The sequence below is a fragment of the Toxorhynchites rutilus genome, chromosome 1, assembly GCF_029784135.1.
Source record: "Toxorhynchites rutilus septentrionalis strain SRP chromosome 1, ASM2978413v1, whole genome shotgun sequence".
NCBI lineage: Eukaryota > Metazoa > Arthropoda > Insecta > Diptera > Culicidae > Toxorhynchites > Toxorhynchites rutilus.
In genome coordinates this window covers 88,444,839-88,465,510 of record NC_073744.1, presented here as the reverse complement: position 1 = coordinate 88,465,510, position 20,672 = coordinate 88,444,839, and the positions used below count along the sequence as shown (strand labels likewise).

At 37.5% G+C, this 20,672-nt stretch overlaps 1 protein-coding gene across 2 annotated transcripts in view; it reads right to left on the bottom strand.

Annotated features, from left to right (window-relative positions):
• The window catches only part of LOC129774695 (ceramide kinase), a 44,874-nt gene extending 29,437 nt beyond the window's left edge, over nt 1-15,437 (bottom strand). For both annotated transcript variants that reach the window (XM_055778569.1, XM_055778576.1), the window contains exon 1: nt 15,067-15,437. The gene's annotated coding sequence lies outside the window, so the exon portion shown is untranslated. The remainder of the gene's footprint in view (nt 1-15,066) is intronic.
• Between the last annotated feature and the right edge of the window lie 5,235 nt (nt 15,438-20,672).

The following is a 20,672-nucleotide window of genomic DNA, read 5'->3' as shown; positions in this document are numbered from 1 at the left end:
CGTTCGGGTAATTCTGACCCGATCTTATTTCAGAATACGGCTAAGTAGTTGATCAGTAGATAGATCTGGAATTTCCGGGCCAATTACACTATCGATATCCATGGCAATGCATTGTGTTTTAGCTTGGCAAAAGTCAAGATTGTGTCAGCCTTGCTCATGATAGCGTCTCGTAAGTGAATTCTGTCGATTGTGTCGTATGAATAGCTGCCATTTGCTCTCTACCTTCGCGTACATGTCGACCATAAATTTTTGGCATAGCTCACGACCCCTGACTGCGTCGAATCATCGTACAACACATAAAAATCCATCGAGGGCACTCTCTTGTTTGTTTGTCTCTTGAAACTACATATCCATAAATACTAATTCAAATCATTGAACCTACACACATGCTCTCCAGCTGTTGTTTTATCCGTATTCATTCCAATAGCGTGATTGATGTTCGATAGCCGTGCATGTGTGATCTGAAGGATTTCTATAATTCATTATGCTAAATCGATAAAGTTCCAGCTCGTCAACGATGAGCCTGGTTTTAGGCGAAATGTGGTTACTTGCGCATTGTGGATGAAAGTCCGATGAAGCGGACGTAGCGTCCTTTTTCATTCAACAACGAAAATAAATTCGTTCTTTTTGAAAAATGAGTGGCGGTTAAATTTTTGACGTAGGACTAACCGGAAGATATAGGGTGTGAAATGAAAATCTAGGCACTGAACAAGTAGGAAAAAATGCAAGATTTGGAACGCTTATAACTCGAGCATTTCTCAATAGATCGCAAATGTGTTTGCATCAATTGATAGGAAATATATCTACGCATCTATCATAACGAATAACATTTAATTTTTCTTGAGATAAACAATTGAATAATTGTGAAATATCAAACATTGTCCAAATGCACTATGTGCCTATTTTTGATTGGTCCATTTTGTGCTCCTTAAATCGTACCGACCAAAACGGGCAACCACAGCAGCAGCGAAATACAGGTAAACTTCGATATAACGTACATTTCACTTTCAAAATTGTACGTTGTATCGAATTGTACGTTATATCGAAGCATAATAAAGTACTCACAAACGTAGTCTATAATACATTATTGTGTTGCTGTTTTAGTAAAGTTAATGAATAACTTCAATCAGAAGACGAATCCAGCCTTTCTCATGATGTTTTCCTTCGTACTGTTGATTAAAGCTTGATTCATTTAGAATCCGGAATCACAAAACCAGCTGTATTTCGGGACTTATTGAGCTTGAGCTTGGGTAGACTGTACAATTCGTAGTTGCTCTCCGTGATTGACCTGAACCAACCAAATTGCACAAAAACACACAGAATGACGCTTGGGACTAGCAAATCATTCTCGTTGGGCAATTTTCGGTGATTCGAACTTTAAATGGTCAATAACGACGCCGGCCACGTCCTTACAGTCACCAGGGGAAGGGAAGGAATGTTAGTATGATATTCGCCGCCCGAAGGCCAGAAGGGTCGCCTCTATAGCGTGGTTCCCTAGCGTTTATCAAGGAAGGGATAGTTATTAGTGGGAAAGGTTAATAATCAGGATTCACTGCGGTAAGTGATGTGATTGTAAGTAAACATCGACGTTCAATTATTCGATATATGGCTTAACTTAATGAGCGACGTATCTACTCCCTATGGGCTACCTCAGAAGGTAACTCTACTATAAAACGGACCGACCGAGGGTATACTTTGTGACTTATCCATTTGCTTTACTGATGATATAATTATCGCACATGTCTCGCTAATTCGCAAATAATCGGAATATTTAAACAACAGTGATGGAGACTATTAATGTGTTACCTGATAAGGTAACTAGGATAAAAAAAATGTACCGATGATATAATTGTCGCACAATGTGGCTTCATCCAATATTTCACTTTGCCAATTTATTTTTTCCATTATTTGCGTAAGTTTAATATAAATCCATTGTACTTTATATCACTAGAATAGAGCATCAATTTGTCACATTTTGAAAATAAGTAGAACACAGCACAAACGCATACATTTTGTTCTCTCCGCTAAACACTTGAACGAAACTATGCGCGGAGCCACAGAAACTACGTCCGCACCCGACGACTCACAAATCAGCACTCCCAGCTGTATTTCGGGACTTATTGAAGGTACAAAACTTGTTTTAGCATCACAACACAGGTAATTCAAAATATTGAAAAAAAAATTCCTTTACACTTTGGAAATGTGTACGTTATATCGAGGTAAAATGTACGTTATATCGAGTGACGTTATATCGAAGGTACGTTATAACGAGGGTACGTTATATCGAAGTTTCCCTGTACAATGAAGCACGATTAGAAAGGAAAAAGAAAAAAATGAACGAAACATTGGTCGCAGTCTCACACATGCGTAATTCTCGAGCGAGCCAGACGATCATTCTCATCCAAACCGTACACCACATCGTTTCGCATCACATCACATCAACAAACTAACACAAGCAGCCATGTCTGGACATGGCAAAGAAGGAAAAGTGAAGGGAAAGGCAAAATCCCGCTCGAACCGTGTTGGACTGCAGTTTCCCGTAGGTGTATTCGCCAATTGCTCCGCAAGGGTAGCTAGGCCGAGCGCGTTATTACCAGTGCACCAGTCCACCTAGCCGCCGTTATAGAGTTTCGGCTGCCGAAGTGATCGAGTTGGCTGGCAAAACTGCTTGCGCTTTGGTTCGGGTACATCAAGACAACAACAGGCAGACGCAAACGCAATCACAAAACGACAGCAGGTAGCAGAAGAAAAAAGTTTGTTCTTTATACAAACTGCTTTGGTGGCAAATCCAGAACAAGGTGGCATCGAGGGCGTTCGAAATGGTTTTTTTTTCAAAACCACGAGTACTAAGTTTTCTAAATTGGAACCATCCCATAAAACACGGCGCTTATCAGGGCCATTAAACATTTCAAAAAAGAGTTTACGAAATATAGTTCAATGCTTTCTAAAACAATATCCAGAATAATAATAAAACACAAATTGATTTTTTCATAATTTGATTTCCAGGATATGATGAGTATGAGAATTTGGCAGTTGTTCTGAGCTTATTGATGGTTGGGGAATTTCCCGATTATTAAATTTTCACCAATTCTTAAATTGTTTCCAGATTGAAAGTACAGTAATTTACATTTAGTTCGACATTTAGCTAATTGGACGGACATGTAATGCGACATATTTATTTGGACATTTTTGTAAACATTGAGTGCAGGTTCCAAATTATGACCCCACATTGAAAGTCGACACTGTACCACTGTCATCGCAAATGTCCAATTACAGGTTAAAATTGCCTCCAATCCGACACTGAGTGGTGGTAATAAATGTAATTTACTGTACAACATGTCACAAGCTGGATGGGAAGAAATTTTCCAACTGTGAAAGCTGTGGCGAGTAGTAAACGCAATCGCTAAACAGGAAGGTTTAGCCGAACAAGATGGGGATATCAAGTGATAACAAAACATTAAACTCTTTAGATTAAAGATAATTTTGTGATCCTGAAAAGGACTCTTTTTAGCCTGCATGTGAATCCAACGAGCGAACAAATCGTAATGAATGTATTTTTTTGCCATCGCTGCCTTTTAACGCTCATTCGTTCGTCTCGTTGGACTCGCCCCTTTGGCTGAGTCTGCCGATTTGTCTCTATCCTGTGAGTGTGTACCGCTAGAGTACAAAACGCGCGGACCCCAAAAAAATATCTCATTTTCTTTCAAACCGTGAACCAGTGTGGTTGTATGGCATCGTTTCACATCGCATCGCATCACATCAACAAAGCAACACAAGCAGCAACGTAGACGTGTGGACGTAACAAAGGAGGACAAGTTAAGGGAAAGGCAAAATCCCGCTCGAACCGTGTTGGACTGTAGTTTCCCGTAGGTGTATCCGCCAATTGCTCCGCAAGGGTAGCTAGGCCGAGCGCGTTAGTACCAGTGCACCAGTCCACCTAGCCGCCGTTATAGAGCTTCGTTGCCGAAGTGATCGAGTTGGCTGGCAAAACTGCTCGCGCTTTGGTTCGCTGGACATCAAGACAACAACAGGCAGACGCAAACGCAATCGCAAAACGGCAGCAGGTAGCAGAAGAAAAAAGTTTGTTCTTTATACAAACTGCTTTAGTGGCAAATCCAGAACAAAGCGGCATCGAGGGCGTTCGAAATGTTTTTTTTTTTCAAAACCCCGAGTACTAAGTTTTCTAAATTGGAACCATTCCATAGAACACGGCGCTTATCAGGGCCATTAAACCTTTCAAAAAAGAGTTTACAAAATACAGTTCAATGCTTTCTAAAACAATATCCAAAATAATAATAACACAAATAGATTTTTTCATAATCCTGTTTTCCAGGATATGATGAGTATGAGAATTTGGCAGTTGTTCTGAGCTTATTGATGGTTGGGGAATTTCCAGATTATTAAATTTTCACCAATTCTTAAATTGTTTCCAGATTGAAAGTACAGTAATTTACCTTTAGTTCGACATTTAGCTAATTGGACGGACATGTAATGCGTCATATTTAGTTGGACATTTTTGTAAACATAGAGAGTTCGGCGTCCAAATTATGACCCCACATTGAAAGTTGACGCTGTACCACTGTCATCGCAAATGTTCAATTACAGGTTCAAATCGCCTCCAATGCGACACTGAGTGGTGCTTCGGAACGTCGCATTAAATATAATTTACTGTACAACATGTCACGAGCTGGATGGGAAGATATTTTCCAACTGTGAAAGCTGTGGCGAGTGGCAAACGCTATCGTTAAACAGGAAGGTTTAGCCGAACAAGATGGGGATATCGAGTGATAACAAAACAATAAACTCTTTAGATTAAAGATAATTTTGTGATCCTGAAAAGGACCCTTTTTAGCCTGCATGTGAATCCAACGAGCGAACAAATCGTAATGAATGTATTTTTCTGCCATCGCTGCCTTTTAACGCTCTTTCGTTCGTCTCGTTGGACTCGCCCCTTTGGCTGAGTCTGCCGATTTGTCTCTATCCTGTGACCGTGTACCGCTAAAGTACAAAACGCGCGGATCCGCTGAAAAATATATCATTCTCTTTCAAACCGTAAATCAGTGTGTTGTATGGCATCGTTTCACATCACATCGCATCAACGGATTGGTGCCGGAGCACCAGTATACCTAATAGCGGTTATAGAATTTCGGCCGCCGGAGTGCTCGAGATGGCTTGCAAAGCTGCTCACGACAATAAGAAAACCCGCCTACAGAACAGAGCACATTCGGTTCGGTGGCAACAACTAGTTTCAGCGAGTGGCAAACGCAATCGCAAAACGGCAGCAGGTAGAAGAAGGAAAAAAGACGGGTGGGTAATGTCGGGGACATAACCGGAGTGACGTAGGACTATACAAAGGGGACAGGTTTTGTTAAATATATATTTTAAATATATTGTTTTATTTTCTTCTCCTACGTGAATACCTACCTATCTACCTGAAAAATGGATTAGTTTACTGTTTACTCTTTATGAACATGTTGGTGGTTCTGAAAAGAACCTTTGGCGTTGTGTTTTTGTTATCACTCGATATTCCCATCTTCTTCGGTTAAACCTTCCTGTTTAGCTATTGCGTTTGCCACTCGCCACAGCTTTCACAGTTGGAAAATTTCTTCCCATCCAGCTTGAACATGTTGTTCAGTAAATTACATTTAATGCGACGTGCCGGAAAAACACTTTGCCACTCACTGAAACTAATTGTTGCCTTGATGAGCGCCGAACCGAAGCTGCTCTGTTTTTGATGCGGGTTTTCTGATTGTCGTGAGCAGCTTTGCAAGCCAACTCGAGCACTCCGACGGCCGAAACTCTATAATCGCTGTTAGGTATATTGGTGCTCCGGCACCAATCCGTTCGGCCTAGTTACCCTTGCGGAGCAATCAGTGAATGCGACCAACAGGGAATTGGAGACCTGCACGGCTCGAGTGAGACTTTGCCTTTCCCTTAACTTGTCCTCCTTTGTTACGTCCACGATGCCGATACCGTACAACCACACGGGTTTACGGTTTGAAAGAATATAAGATTTTTTTTGGGGTCCGCGTGTTTTATACTCTAGCGGTACACACTCACAGGATAGAGACAAATCGGCAGACTCAGCCAGAGGGGCGAGTCCAACGAGACGAACGAATGAGCGTTAAATGGGAGCGATGGCAAAAAATTACATTCATTACGATTTGTTCGCTCGTTGGATTCACATGCAGGATAAAAAGTGTCCTTTTCAGGATCACAAAATTATCTTCAATCTAAAGTGTTTATTGTTTTGTTATCAGTCGATATCCCCATCTTGTTCGGCTAAACCTTTCTGTTTAGCGATTGCGTTTGCCACTCGCCACAGCTTTCAGATGGAAAATTTCATCCCATCCAGCTTTGTGACATGTTGTACAGTAAATTACATTCAATGCGACGTGTCGAAGCGCCACTCAGTGTCGGATTGGAGGCGATATTAACCTGTAATTGAACATTTGCGATGACAGTGGTACAGTGTCGACATTCAATGTGGGGTCATAATTTGGATCTCTATGTTTACAAAAATGTCCAACTAAATAAGTCGCATTACATGTCCGTCCAATTAGCTAAATGTCGAACTAATTGTAAATTACTGTACTTTCAATCTGGAAACAATTTAAGAATTGGTGAAAATTGAATAATCAGGAAAGTCCCCAACTATCAATAAGCTCAGAACAACTGCCAAATTCACATACTCATCAGATCCTGGCAAACAAATTATGAAAAAATCTATTTGTGTTTTATTATTATTGTGGATAATGTTTTAGAAAGCATTGAACTGTATTTCGTAAACTCTTTTTTGGAAGGTTTAATGGCCCTGAAAAGCGCCTTGTTTTATGGAATGGTTCCAATTTAGAAAACTTAGTACTTGTGGTTTTGAAAAAAAACCATTTCGAATGCCCTCGATGCCGCCTTGTTCTGGATTTGCCACCAAAGCAGTTTGTATAAAGAACAAACCTGTTTCTTCTGCTACCTGATGCCGTTTTGCGATTGCGTTTGCCACTCGCCACTCGCTGCAACTGCCTGTTGTCTTGATGTCCACCGAACCGAATGTGTTCTGTTCTGAATGCGGGTTTTCTTATCGTCGCGACCATCTTTGCCAGCTAACTCGATCACTTCGGCGGCCGAAATTATATAACGCCGGCTAGGTGGACTGGTGCACTGGTACTAACGCGCTCGGCCTACCTACCCTTGCGGGGAACTCCAGATCAACACGGTTCGAGCGGGATTTTGCCTTTCCCTTCACTTTTCCTCCTTTACCATGTCCAGACATGGCTGCTTGGGTTGGTTTGTTGATGTGTTGTGATACGAACCGATGTGGTGTACGGTTTGAATGAGAATGATCGTTACGGAAGGAAGGAAGGAAGGTATTGTATTATAGAGACTTTAAACTTTTGCAGTTCATTCGTCTCTAGCCTTGAGAAAGGCCCTTTGAAAACTCTACTCTACTCTACTCCAGCGCTTCCACCTCCACCCTCTTGCCTTGAGAAAGGCACTCGATCCCTCGCCGTCCAGCCCGTCCAGCAACGATGTTGTCGAGTCGGTGTCCACACAAAGAATGATGATCGTTACGGAAGGAAGGAAGGTATTGTATTATAGAGACTTTAAACTTTTGCAGTTCATTCGTCTCTAGCCTTGAGAAAGGCCCTTTGAAAACTCTACTCTACTTTACTCCAGCGCTACCACCTCCGCCCTCTTGCCTTGAGAAAGGCACTCGATCCCTCGCCGTCCAGCCCGTCCAGCAACGATGTTGTCCAGTCGGTGTCCAAAAAAGACTGATCGTTACGGCAGCGGAGCGGGGATTTTTAAGCTGACTGGCTGGCTCGAGAATGACGCATGTGTGAGACTGCGACCAATGTTTCGTTCATTTTTTTCTTTTTCTTTTCCAATCGTGCTTCATTCTATTTCGCTGCTGCTCTGGTTGCCCGTTTTGGTCGGTACGATTTGAGGAGCACAAAATGGACCAATCAAAAATGGGCACATAGTGCATTTTGGCAATGCTTGATATTTCACAATTATTCAATTATTTATCTCAAGAAAAATTAAATGTTATTCGTTATGATAGATGCGTAGATATATTTCCTTTCAATTGATGCAAAAACCTTTGCGATCTATTGAGAAATGCTCGAGTTATAAGCGTTCCAAATCTTGCATTTTTTCCTACTTGTTCAGTGCCTAGATTTCCATTACACCCCCTATATCTTCCGGTTAGACGTAGTCCTACGTCAAAAGTTTGTTAGTACAGACTGTTTTGGTGGCAAAACCAGCCACCGTAAAACACGGCGCTTTTCAGGGCCATTAAACCTTTCAAAGAAGAGTTATTAAAAGTTTTTCACAATACCAATGCATTCTAAAGTGACATAATATGACATATAATATAAACTGATTTATTTTGTTTATGCTTGTTCTTGAACTTATTGGTTTGTGGTCTTTTAAATTGATCATTCACTTTTCACAAACCCATGCATGGTTTCCGAATTAAAAGTGGCTTCAAATTACAACACATTGTATGCAGGATGGCATTAACGAATTTTCTCGGTACCAGGAACTGCTTTCTTTGGTTGATAACTGATGTTGAAAATTGACTGACGTTACATCTGCATTGTATAGAAACATAACTAAGGAGCAACATGATGAGCTATGTATTTCCTGCTACTCTGTTCTTATTTTAAAGGACTTTAATCCTGTGTTAATTTACTGTTGGTTTTTCAGAACACTTATAGCTCGTTTAATTCTCGACAGATCGTAGAGTTCGTCTCCAAAACCTCAGTTCTTTTTCATTTTTATTTACTTTGTTTGCGGAGACTACAAATCTTACAATTCATTCGTCTCCGAAACCACAGTTTAAGGTACGGTAATGTGCTCAATAGTGAAATATATGATAGTGAATGAGCTGATGACCACCTATGCATTCCCTATCACAGCCATCATTTTGATTGTACGATATGTGCATACGCTAAAAGATGCCCGGCATTGAACATTTAATAAGTACAAAGCCTTCAGAAAAAAAATCAAGAATCAACTATGAGATAGTGAGAAAAAATTGAGAAAGTTTATAAAAAAAAGCAAAAACACAACACAAAAGGTTCTTTTCAGAACCCCCAACATGTTCATAAAGAGTAAATAGTAAACTAATCCATTTTCAGGTAGATAGGTAGGTATTCACGTAGGAGAAGAAAATAAAACAATATATTTAAAATATATATTTAGCAAAAGCTGTCCCCTTTGTATAGTCCTACGTCACTCCGGTTATGTCCCCGACATTACCCACCCGTCTTTTTATTTGGGCATTTTGTATACGAAAATACTAAAATCGTAAAAAAGAGATGTTAAGAGGACGAAAATTTGGGTTTTATATATTTTTGATAAAAAAAATCAAAAAAAAATATTAATTCAGAAAAATAGATGTTTTTTCTGCATATGGTTACCCTACTTCTTCTTGGATGGCACTTACGTTCCCAGTGGAAGTTTTACCTTCTCAACGTATGTATTACTTGCGTTATTTTTTATTAGTTGTACTTAGTTGAAATTTCTATGCCGGATAACACGCCTTGAATGTATTCTGGAATACGCGTGATGCTCTGGAATACGCGTGAGCACAGTGCAAATCGGATGAAATTTATTTCACGAAAAATCCTCCGTCCAGAACGGGAATCGAACCCGAACCCTCGGCATGATATTGTGGGACGCTAACCACAGGAGCACAAAGGGGTTACCCTAATCGGTATTAAAAATATAGTAATTGGTATCCTACCGGTATGTTATATAATTTACGACCTATTCTCATGCCGTATTAGAAACGAATGATCTGAAAAAGATTAAAGTCTCTATTATTCATTACCTGACCTCATTTTATGCATAATTTCATTAAAATTGGTTGAGCTGTTTCGGAAGAGTTCGACCACGAACATCGTGACACAAGATTTATATGTGCAGCCATTCCATGCCAAACCGATATAGTGATTCTCAGATTTTCGTGCAAAGTGGTAGTTTTGTTCTTTATCGCAAAACATTAGACCCGTATTTTTTTATTTTTTCAGTAGGGTTACCATTTCCATTTTACGGTTGTCCGAAAAATCAACTTTTTCCTCTATTTTTTCCCAAAAATGACTTTTTTTTTAAATTTATAACTTTTGAACTACTTACCGATTCAGATGATCGACATATCAAATTAAAGCCAATCACCTGATTTCTACTACATACTAGACCTGCAGAAAATTCGAATTCTGTCCTCGTTATTATTGATTGTATTCGTTTTTTATTATTTTCATAGTCTCGGGACCAAGGGCGCTATATTTTTCTGAAAAACTGAGGATTTTTCACATAACATATGTCGATACAAGAGAGGCGTTTTTTTCGTTTTTGAGTTATGATTTTTCAAAGTTACTATTACTTGCGTCAGGGAGAGTGGCGCAAAGCCATAAAAAATGCATGAAACGTCGAGATCGGCACGGCACTCTGGGACAGTGTTGTAAACGGTCGACATTTCTCTCAACCATCACATACTGCCCTTGCTCAAGAGTTACGGCTCAATATGTATTGCGAATGTAACCAAGAATGCATTGCTCGGTTCTAACAGTCACATCAGAAATAAACGCACAGCCGCAAACACGACTATCAATTGAACGTTTATATGTTTTCTCTTTCTGTCGACCGTACCCACAGAGCGATGAAAATATGCTATTTCCATTCTACCATTCGTGCTCATAACCATCCCTCAATTCCGGCTAATATGACTGTAGTTTTAATGTCATTTGACATTAAAACTGCAGTGGTGTGCATTCTTTTTCTCCCTTTATTCTGCATTCAAGCGTAGCTGCACATATACATCCACCTGCTCACTCACACATCCATACACGATGGATGGTATTCAGACGGATTGCTATATCAAAGCAACCGTCGAACTCTCCCCTATCAAGTGCGAATGTGTTGAATGAACGTTTTCAGCGGTGAGCGTTCCCCGTGAACACTGTTGTTTAATTACGGGGCGATGGATATCTAATGTATAGCACGAAAAAAAGCCGAAATGTCATATGACATTTTTTTAGCGACGGTTGTTTGACTGTTCATTTTATGATGTTCATTAATGACACAGCACATACGTCTCCATGAACAGTCATACGATGGTGACCATTAGCAACACTGCTCTGGGAGTTTTTAGTAGAAAAATCACGGGAAATCGGGGTTTTAAAAAAAAAGATGCCAAATGTCTTGTAACTGCATGACACGTCGAGATTTACAGTTATCTCAAAAAACCTTTTTTTTTTTTGTGAAAATCGATTTTTCAGATGGAAAAACGACCATGCGCCAAAAAAACATTTTTTTCAACAAAAAAAATCGAGATAACTGTAAATCTCGACGAGTAATGCAATTTTAAGACATTTGGCATCAATTTTTTTTGAAAACCTCGATTTTTGGTGATTTTTCGTTTTTCAAAAAAACTTAAGCTTGCTTAAGCGTGTTATTTGGCATAGAAATCTCAACTAGGTACTAATAAGAATGACGCAAGTTATACTACGTTGAGACGGCGAAGTTCCTCTAGGAACGTGAGTGCTAATTAAGAAGAAGAAGTCCGTATGATCCATGATGCATGGAGAGGTTCGATATGTATATGTTAGAGACAAAGAAGAAAATGAATTTTCTGCACCGAAAGCGTACATGACGGTTTTGCTTGCGTGCTGGTGTATCATAAAGTGCGAACCGAAGCAGAGTTGTCTCGTTCTCTTTTGTGTCGTGATTTGTAGCACGTAAAAGCATAAGAATGCCACTGGGGGAAATGATTTCTGTAAGATCATATTTGCACGAGCGAAAGCGATTTATTCAGTAAAAGGATCAATCGGCAAACACTGATAAAAATGTATTTCATGTCCGATCTACATGAAAATTGGTATGCTGGGTTTTTGGAGCGGGGGAAGGTTCTCATGATAGTTCGGAACTCTTCCCCCTCTCTCTAAGGTTGAAAAACTCGAGAACTAATCAAGCAAATGGAATCAAACTTGGCATATAGAGGTTTTAGAGATCGATAAACATTTCTATGGTAGTTCGACACTCCTCCCCCCCCTCTCTAAAGGACGCCTCCCATACAATTGAAACACAAATTTCTGAATAACTCGAGAACTAATCAAGCAAATCGAGCCGAATTTGGGATGTGAGGGTTTTTGGGTACGAGTAATGTTTCTATGATGGTATAACACACTCGCTCCTCTGAATAGGAGAGGGGGTACACATATTTCAACCAAACATTACAATTGAAAATTTTCGGAAAACTTTGAAGGAAAATGGAAAAATAGGAAAATTTAGAAAATTCAATTAGCATATGTTCCACAATTACATAGTGACAAGCGCTGTTAGTTCATTTGATGTTTGCGGTAACGAAATAGATCTTCGTTCGAAAGTGGAAATGGATTTTAATGTGATAAAACGCACTTCTATATCGTCTTCCATCTATATAAATTAAAATGGATCGTCAAATGTGTTGATAAGAGCAAAACTCGAGAAAGGAATTGTCCGATTTAAGGCTGTCTTTATTCTATCACATTTTCTGTACATTTATGCTATGTAACGCAGAAACGTGTTTTTTGCAAGAAAAATCTTAAACGAGAATTATGTCTGAACATAAAGCGCGCTTAGTAAGAAAACGTGAATGTGATAAGGAAAAATTAATTTTGGGCGTGACGAAGTTTGTCGGGTCAGCTAGTCTCCGATAAAGATGCACTTTTACTTTATATCATATCAGTCGTAATCTGAACAATTATCACTATAATCGAACGATTAAAAATCAAGCATTATTCATTGGTGGAGAGATAAATTTGGAAAGTCGGACATCACTATTAGTAGTTGATTCTACTATGCAAAGGTTGGCGGAATGCATTTAGAGAGAAGTTCATGTTATCTACCAATAAAAAATCACATGTTCTCATTTTTTCTATCCATGTGATTTTTAGGACAAAAACAATTATTCTTAATGCATACTTGTTAAGTACATGAAAAGCAATTTGAACCGCCCAAAAAAATGGGTTGGATATTTGATACCGTTTTCTTGGTCCTTCTTTTTAACACTTAGATGGCCATGAGTGCCGTACTGCACTCAAAAATTATTCCGCTAAGGCCATGAGTGCAGCACTGCACGCTACAGTGTGCGCTACAGTACATGTTTTAGGTTAAAACTAATGTGTTTTTCGTTTTCTACTGGCCTCAATACATAGTAGGACACTTCGATATCATAGTTTGGCATCACTACTTGCATTATTCTACCAATTACAATTTATCACTGCCCGAAATGCTCTGAAAAGTTTTTATGTCTGGATTGTTTTAATAGAAGACATTTTACGAGTTCCAAATAATGTTATAACAAATCTAATTTCGAAAAAAATAAATTGTTTTATAAAGATTTTTATCGATATTTTACTCGTTTACCTTGAGTTGGAGCCGTGTGTGCAGTATTGCACACGGGTAGTTTTTACCCTTATATGGCAGATGGGGATGAAATTGTATGCCAGATGGGTTCCTGGCACAATCTAGTATAACAAACAACCATTGGGCCCTCCAGGTTTTTACGAGATTTTTGGCCAAAACACCATTTCCATAAAAATGAAAGGCAAGAAATATTTCTAAAGTGGTTCAACACTCCTCCCATCTTTCTGAGGGGTGGCTGTCATAAAAATGAAACATAAATTTCTGCATATCTCGATATATCAAGAACCAAAATTAGGCATATGGAGGTACAATAAATGTTTCTATGGTGGTTAAACACTCCATCCCCTCCCTAAGAGGGTGGGCTGCCATAACAATTACAGGGGGCACACAAACACAAACTTCTGCATATCTCGAGAACTAATCAAGCACAATTTGGGATGTGAGGGTATTTGGGTATGAGAAATGTTTCTATGATGATATGACACCCCTCCCTCCTCTGGAATGGAGAGGGGTCCCATAAAAATATTACACATATTTCAACCAAAAATATACCAACCAAACATGACAATTGAAAATTTTCGGAAAACTCTGAAGGAAAAAGGGAAAATTCGGGAAATTATATTCACATATGTTCTACGCACGACGAAACGCACTCCTATATCTTCTTCTATTTATACCAATAAAAAAGTATCGCCGAATGTGTTGATAAGAGCAGAACTCGAGGTAGGAATTGTCCGATTTAGAGCTGTCTTTATTCTATCATATTTTATGTATAAACCATTTATTCCATGTAACGGGGAACATGTTATTTGCAAATGGTTGAAAAATATTGAACGAGAACTGTGTCTGGAAATAATCTGATATTATAATGATGAGTTTTGTTAGAAATACTTGGGATTTTCTAGTAAAAAGTAAATTCTATGGGGTCGATTAGAAGATCAATCAATGAACAGTTCTGCGATCAGACCCATGAACTTGCTCATAGTAAGAAAACGTGAATGTTTGAAGGTATTGATAACAAAAAACAAATTTTGGGCGGGACGATGTTTGCCGGGTCAGCTAGTCTATATATATGAAAATGGAGTGATGTCTGTCTGTTTTTCTGATTCTTATGGACTCGGAAACTACTGAACCGATCGACATGAAAATTGGTATGTCGGGGTTTTTGGGGTCCGGGAAGGTTCTTATGATAGTTCGAGACCCCTCCCCCCTTTCTAAGGGGGGGGGGGGCTGCCATACAAATGAAGCATAAATTTCTGCATTACTCGATATTGGGTTAAATATTGGGCGGGACGAAGTTTGCCGGGTCAGCTAGTAATATATAAGAATACTATCAGGCATCAAACAGTATGCAATTAAATATACAGATGATTTACCAAGATCTCATCTAATATCTATGAAGCGTTAGCTGGACAGTGTTATGTATATCTCTAAATATATCTCTATATGAACTCACGTTTAGTGTCCGATTAGCAAGATGCGTTATATGTATACATCTAATAATCACCGCGTATATGAGATTTTTTCAGTAGAGGTATTCGTTTGACGAATCTTTTGTTATTGTTTAGTATCATTAACTTTATAACTACCCAAAATAACAATAGAACAATACTATTATGGCATTTTTCAATCGATACACTACATGTTACTTACAAAGTGTAACAGAGACCCTCACTTATCCACTTTTCTGTTTTATTAGGACTGATATACAACTATCACATCCATATTATACGCTATTAGCAATATTCAGAACACTATTGATTGGACCTAATCCAAAACGTAGAGATGTTCGCTCCAATTTGGTGCACAATTTCCATATACTCAATGCAACTATAATTCATTCACTATTTTTTTTCGAAGAACGTATTGATGGTTAGTTCCAATATATTGCATTACACATTTGAGCTCACTAGTTTTACATTGACTTTGAAAAGTTATTCTTGTTTTCGCAATACATTATGAGCATTTTGAAGCAGTCGTTACGAACTTCCCGTAATTAAATACGCGACCGACCCAGCCGATGACTGCCGATCCACTGACAGAACAAAAAGGAAACAAATTCGCGATGACAGTGGTCAAAGTACATAGAATAAGAAGGTAGTCTACTCCCTGCTTTATTCAAGTGTAGTAAGAAAAAAAGCAAAAAATAGTAATAAATCATAGATCGAATCCATATAAATTTAAACACTTTTTAGTTTTTTAAATTCTAACACAAGAATTGTCTCAAAATATGTTTCGAAATGATGAAATAGCAGTTTACTTGATCATTTTAAGATTTAAAACAGCAAAATTATCGCACCTGTACTATAAAAATTATGCAAAATCAATAAACAAATATGTGGAGAGCAGTCGTTCCCGTTCCCGATCCAAGGAGCGAATGCATAGGAAATTATTCTGTTTCGGCATCGCGGGACGTGGTACTTCAACATTTTGCTGAAGTAAACAAAAACTGTTCAGTATGAAATCGATAAAAAGCCACATAAAATATTACTCGCAGTGAAAAAGCGGTACACTATGGTGTTTACCGTCGGCTCGACTCGCAATTTTGTCACTTTTTATGATTTTTAGAACTTTTAAAATCGAGAAATATTGAAAAAATTTCAGAACATCGAACAAATTGAGGATTTTTTATTACTAACTTCGTTGCATGTGTAACACATGCGCTCTCCGTGTGTATACACAGGAAATATCCCTTACCTTCTATTCTACGTACTTTGGACTGTGGTTCCAAGCGAAACAAGGTAGTCTATTCCCATTAGTAAACAACCGATTTGGGCGTAAACATGAGACGTCATCATTATCGGACTACAGTTATCCGAACAAAGCAGATATAAATCACTTTGTTTTGCAGAATAGAACGATAATAATTTGGGTCCAAAAATTAAAAGTCTGGGAGAGATAATTAGTAAATATAACCCTAAATACACAGTTGTTTTACCTTAATTTTTTCCCATGTTCTATATTTGACATTATGTTATTTGTTGCAATTAGCAACCTTGCGATAAAGTTACTACCAAGACGGGTCTATGGTACTAGGTGAGGCCGTTTCGTCACTAAGTTGGTTAGGGGAGCGGTATATGAAAACAGTACGGAAGAAAGCAGAAGGGGAATTATTTGCTTGAAGCGTGAAAGAGACAGACTGATCAGGAACGAGCTTCGGCACTAGCGTATTGTGTTTTGTTTACAAACAAAACACAGTAGACTTCCAAGATGGCTGAAGAGTGGTTTTAGCAAGTTGGCCCACCTTAGGATATACTTCTACGCGCCTTGGTTACTACTGCGTTGCTAAATTTAAGGGTGGGTTTAGACCTAAGTGGTGCGGACTCAATCCACTTCATTCTCAAGCAAATTCATGCATGTTTTCAAGCGATTTCTTGCAATAAATTCTCAGACCACCAGAGATGCCAGATTTACAAATATGTTTGTAAATTTACAGACATATCTGTAAAACATTCATCACATCTATTCATCACATCAAAAATATTTGACTCACCATATGACATTTTTCCATAGTTTTAATACAGAAAAGTTATTATATTTAGTATATATCAATACACATGACGTTAGACCAACGATATTCATCCTGCGGCCCGGCAGTCCTTCTTGTTGGCCCATCTGGTGTGTATGATGTTCGGAACTCATACACATAAGTACTTTTGCCTTGACATCATTGCAGACGAAAAAGAGGATACGGTTATTCACAATTAATGAAAAATTGCATTCTCTGCAGGTAGAGAACAATCTTGAACGAAAATTGTCCCTGATAGTAATTCTCTGTTCTGGATAAGATTTTTTTTTGCTGAAATGCAAGGAGATTTATCGAAAAATAGTTAAGTTAGGGTCAGGACTATGTCTTCTAAGTATTTAAACAACATCGAATAAAAATTTTCATTCTATTTTCAACATGTTACATTTGCTTTCGGGTCTGCTTATGACGAAATATGGGTTACTGTTCGATATTGTTACGCCAGACATGGTTCATGGCCGTGTGGTGATCTAAAACTTGTATAGCCTTGCATGGCGGATGGAAAATATACACTGCATTTTTTTTATAAATAAAAACGACAAGACCGCAAGCCTTGGTGGATGTCCAATATATCAACGGAGAAATACTGTGTTTTATAAAAATTAACAACGCGTATGTTTGTGTATGTGTGTGTATGTATGTATGTGTAGATCGTTGAAACATTTAAACACACTTACAGCACATAAGTTATTAAGTGGTCCGAAAAATCATTTTTTTCCACTTTTTCCCAAAAATGACAAATGAAAATTAATAACTTTTGAATCACTGAATTGATTCAGATGATCGACATATAAAATTGACCTAGCCTTTTATAAAAAAATATTTAACTTGCGAAAAACATAATTATAATTATTGATTGTAGTCGTTTTTTATTTTTTTATGACTTTGGACTAGAGGGCGCTATATATTTTTATATTTTTTCTTGAAAGCTGAGGATTTTTTACACAATATATCTCGATATCAGGGTTGCTATTTTTTCGTTTTTTAGATATGATTTTAAAAAAAAATATTTTTTCCCCATTTGTCCAAAAATAACTTTCTGCAAAAAATCATAACATTTGAACTACTGAACCGATTTAGATGATCGATATATTAAATTGAAGCCAATAAGCAAAATTCACACTTGCGGGAAGATTGGATTTTAGTAGCATAGGTCTAGTTTAGTCACATATGAATATTGATCGAAGACTTAAAACATGTTAAATTTACAAAATTCTAACTTAAAAACGATAATTATAGCATCTCTGATATCGAGATATGTTAAGTAAATACTCCTCAGCTTTCCATAAAAAATATAAAAAAATATAGCGCTCCTATCTTTAACCGAGAAAACTATGAAAAACTAACTCAATCCATAATTACAAAAACAAAATTCAATTTTTTCGCACAAGTAATATTTTTTCAAAGAAAAATAACTCATAAGCTTCAATTTTATATGTCGATGATATGAATCGGTCCAATAGTTCGAAAGTTATGACTTTTTGTAGTGGGAAAAATGGGGAAAAATTGTTTTTCGAACCATCGATTAGTTTTGCAAAATCATATTTCTAAAACGAAAAAAATAGCATCTCTGATATCGAGATATTTTATGCAAAAATTCTCAGCTTTCAATCCATATTAAAAATAGTATCCATATTATATGCAAGTTAAATATTTCACAATTAAAGCTCATTGGCTTAAATTTGATATGTCGATCATCTAAATCGGTTGAGTGGTTCGAAAGTTATAAATTTTTGAAAAAAGTCATTTTGGGAAAAAGTGGAAAAAAGGATTTTTGGGATCACCCTAAAATGGAAATGGGCACCCTAATGACAAATTAAAAAAATACGAGTTTAATGTTTTGCGATAAAGAACAAAATTACCACTCTTGACGAAGAGCTGAGAACCACTATATTAGTTTGGCATGGAATGGCTGTATATATATATACAGAATACAATCTTACGTGCATCGTGATGTACAAAGTATTAAAGAATAAGTGAAAATTAACGTTAAAAGACATTTCAATAGATCTGCACACTTTTACAGACTTTTCCACATTTTAACAGACATTCACATGTTTTTACAGACTTTTTTTTTAAAATCATCTGGCAGCTCTTCCTTCCACTTTTTATCGAATATTTCCAAATCGCAGGAGTAAACATTTACGTGACTCTGACTTTGTTTGTTTTTATTACGTTCGGAAAAACGTTATGACAAAGAGAGGGGACATTAAAAATGCGTTGCTCAGTGAAAGGCTGAGATGCTCTTTTAGAGATGCAATGGTTAATTAAACAATTGACGGAAAAATGTAGTTCGTTCATTTTATAATTTTACTTATTTTTGCCCTTGACAACAATACCTCTTTTATAGTGTTGATTATCATAAGAAAAATAACACTCCTGATCGTTGGATCTCTTTTGACATTTCAATTGGATCTTTTTTGACAGCCGTTTTGATTCAGTCCGCACTACCTAGGTTTAGACTAGTGATATATTCATGTGAAGAAATATGATGAAATTTATAGAAATCGCATCAACCGTTTACACTAGTGTGAACTTCTATAATGAATATATTCATATTTTCGGTGAATTTATTCACCTGAAGTAGAACTGCATCCAACTTTAGTGATTTGTCACCAGTGAGAAATTCACAAGCGTTTACATATGCTGAATTTATTCAAGTTATATATACCTCGAATATGTGTATCATATTTATTCTCACCCGTTTACACCTATTTTCACGTGAATAAATCCATCTACAGCTATAGATCTCCCTTATGTAAACCCGCCATAAGAACCGGCTGCTACCCTGGGGGTGCTTTGTTATTTTACTAAGCAGAATCCACGTTGTCGGCATGACAATATGGGTTTGCAGAAGAAATAAACACACTTTTAAAATCAAAATTATGAATCAAAATTATTTTTCCCAAATCAAAATAGTACTTTATGTAAATGAAAATCACTTTTGTTTGCAAGTAGTGAAAAAAAATCATACAAAAATTGTGTCTAAAAATTATTTTATATTATAATGGTAAGTTTTGTTGAAAATCTGAAAATTTATGGAAAATAGTTTAAATTAGGATCAGAACAACGTACTTCTAGTAGGTAAATAACGCTAGGAAAAAAAAAAGACGGGTGGGTAATGTCGGGGACATAACCGGAGTGACGTAGGACTATACAAAGGGGACAGCTTTTGTTAAATATATATTTTAAATATATTGTTTTATTTTCTTCTCCTACGTGAATACCTACCTATCTACCTGAAAAACGGATTAGTTTACTGTTTACTCTTTATGAACATGTTGGTGGTTCTGAAAAGAACCTTTGGTGTTGTGTTTTTGCGTTTTTTTATGAAGGCTCACCACCTAGCCCCGTACATGGAATACATCTTTACATTGTCTTTGATCCCCATGTACGTCCATCACGACCATTTGTTTTAGAAAGCATTGAACTGTATTTCCTAAACTCTTTTTTGGAAGGTTTAATGGCCCTGAAAAGCGCATTGTTTTATGGAATGGTTCCAATTTAGAAAACTTAGTGTTCCATAGAAACCACATTAGACGATCATCCTAGAAGCCCATGAATAATCAAGCTGGTTGACAGCATAATTTTCACTATTAAGTATTGTTCCAACCTCCGAAGAATATAGACATACTAACAAACAAGTCTTTCCATTTGCTGGACTCTGTAACAATTTTTGACGACGAGGTCATTTCAACCCACTTCAAGACGATCCAGATCAAGCCCTTGCAAG